Below are 3,706 nucleotides of genomic sequence, written 5' to 3' on the forward strand. Positions count from 1 at the left end.
TTATTCCGAACTTAACAAAGATCCTAGTGAATCAGTTAATAAGAATTTCCATAAAGAATTAAGAACTTTACTTAAAGGCAAAGAAGATTTGATTAAACATTTCTCTACACAAAATCCTGCAACACCTTATTTGTATAGGCTTATTAAAACTCACAAACCAAATCATCCCATTAGGCCCATCATCAGTTCTGTAGGCTCTGTAAGCTATGAGCTTTCTAAGTGGCTTGTGACAAAGCTTTCTCCATTTGTAGGCACTATTTCTAACTCATTTATTCAAAATAGTGAAGACTTGATTCAAAAGATTAAATCTCTTAACATTGACTATCCTTACAAATTAGTTAGTTGCGATGTCACTGGGCTATTTACACATGTCCCAATTAAAGATGTTTTAACCTTTCTCCCAAATATTCTAGGTAACAGTATTGATGGTATCCCTTGTAAAAGTTTTATTAAATTAATAAGTCTGTGTGTAAATAATTCTTCTTTTGTCTTCGAGGGAAAATATTACACAGACTTTCGGGATGGCTATGGAAAATCCTCTATCGCCGGTTTTAGCTAACATCTACATGGAATATTTTGAAAAATATTTATTACCAACTATTAAAGATGAAAAAGTTATTTGGTTCAGATATGTAGACGATGTTTTGTGTTTTTGGCCTAATAACCATTCCATTGATGATTTCCTTGTTAATCTAAATTCACTAGTACCCTCCATTAACTTCACTCTTGAAATAGAAAATAACAACAGTTTGCCCTTTTTAGATGTTCAAATAATTAGAGATAATGTTATTCTGAAAACTAAAGTCTATAGAAAACCTACAAATATTCTTTCCTATGTTCATTTTTATTCCAATCACCACATCAATGTAAAAAGGTCAGTTTTTATTTCCATGTACTTGAGAGCTTACAGGATTTCAGATCCTGAATTTATTGATGATGAATTTAGAACTATCCGGAATATTGGGGAAAATTTAATATATCCTATTCATATTCTAGATCAATGTCACAACACCGCCAAGAAACGCTTTCACAAAACTTGCAATCAAGAACTAAGAAACCATGAACAACTAAATACACTTGTCCTTCCTTTCCATGAAAATTTTCTTAGTATTGTTAATCTACTCAAAAAATTCGATATCAAAGTAGCCTTTAAATATGACCACACCATTAAGAAAACTTTAATTAAGAACAGCCCTCTTAACAACAACGGTGTGGTCTATAAAATTCCTTGCAAAGATTGTAATAAATTTTATATTGGACAAACTGGGAAAAGCTTGGAAACAAGAATTTCCCAACATAAATATAGTGTGAGATCTGCCCAGGAAAACAATGCGTTATTCCAACATAAATCATTAAACAACCATCAGATTGATTGGTCTAAGGCAACAATTTTAGCTAAAGGGAAAAACTTGCAAGAAAGAAATATTATACAGTAGAATCTTGCTTAATATCAGGCACGTTTGACAAAAATGTAAATTTAAGCTATGGTCATTTTAAATGTGATAAATTGATAACCCCAATGGTCACTGAAATCTTTCCGCCAGATTGACCCTTGTGTGGGTCAGGTCGATAGGGGTAAGGTCATCCCCCCTCCTCACATTGTATTGTCTCCCCCTTCCCCCCTTCCCCCCCCCCATGGTTGCCACCTGATGCTTCTATTTAAAAACCCATACTCTGTATCTGTTGTCATTTAGTCTGAAGATGTAATATACGAAAGTACTTTAGTCTACAAGTTTCCTTTCTCCTGTGGTTATTTTGCATACATACATACATATATGCATTCATACATACATACATACATACATACATACATACATACATACATACATACATACATACATACATACATACATACATACATACATACATACATACATACATACATACATACATACATACATACATGCATACATACATACATACATACATACATATATACATACATAAATGCATACATACATACATACGTACATACATACATACATACATACATACATACATACATACATACATACATACATACATACATACATACATACATACATACATACATACATACATACATACATACATGCATACATACATACATTCATACATACATACATACATATATACTTACATACATGCATACATATATACATACAATGATACATACATACATACATACATACATACATACATACATACATACATACATACACATACATACATACATACATACATACATACATACATACATACATACATACATACATACATACATACATACATACATACATATACATACATACATACATACATACATACATACATACATACATACATACATACATACATACATACATACATACATACATGCATCCATAGATCCATACAAAAATGCATACATACATGCATGCATCCATAGATACATACAAAAATACATACATACATACATACATACATACATACATACATACATACATACATACATACATACATACATACATACGTACATACATACATACATACATACATACATACATACATACATACATACATACATACATACATACATACATACATACATACATACATACATACATACATACATACATACATACATTCATACATACATACATACGTACATACATACATACATATACACATATATACATACATACCTGCATACATACATGAATACATACATACATACATACATACATACATACATACATACATACATACATACATACATACATACGTACGTACGTACATACATACATACATGCATACATACATACATACATACATACATACATACATACATACATACATACATACATACATACATACATACATACATACATACATACGTACATACATACATACATATACACATATATACATACATACCTGCATACATACATACATACATACATACATACATACATACATACATACATACATACGTACATACATAGATACATACATACATACATACATACATACATACATACATACATACATACATACATACATACATACATACATACATACATACATACATACATACATATAGGTATACATAAATAGGGAAATAAATAATCGAATAAATAATCTGGTAAATAGAAGAAACAAATATGTTGGGTTAGAGATATCACCTTTGGCGTCTCAGCCAGCGTCAGGTCTTTTAATGCCTTCGGCATTATAACAAATCTGACAAAATTCGGTTTAGCTGGCATCAAGTGATTCTGTTCAATTGTCGGGCCAAAGGAGTTGAAATCATGTTCATTTATTGCTTCAGTTTAGGAGCGTCCTAATGTATATATATATTGTTTCGGCTAACAATAAATGGTTTTATCTAGCTGAAATTAGCATGATTGATTTCAAAGACAGTGATAAAACTACATCATCAAAATCTTTAATGGAGTCTGGTGTCTTTAGTACCGTGTGTTACTTATGATTTTATTGTACTTGTCGCCAGGCAATTTCATTAATATGAGCCCGTCGTCTTTCCTGGCGAAGGAGTGAAGACCTTATAGATTTTCTCCGTCGCAGTAACTCTTACCGTTGATCTTCCTTAATTAATTTCTCACTTTTATTTCTTTTCCAGCTGCTCCATCTACTACCCCCGTTTTCCCCTCCCCATTCCTTCTCCACACTCCACTCAACTCCATCCTAATATTTCTTGACTTCAGGGATTTTTCCTTTCGTTCCATCTACG

Source organism: Oratosquilla oratoria, chromosome 27 (assembly GCF_046742065.1).
Source record: "Oratosquilla oratoria isolate Oo_2021 chromosome 27, ASM4674206v1, whole genome shotgun sequence".
NCBI classification, from domain to species: Eukaryota; Metazoa; Arthropoda; class Malacostraca; order Stomatopoda; family Squillidae; genus Oratosquilla; species Oratosquilla oratoria.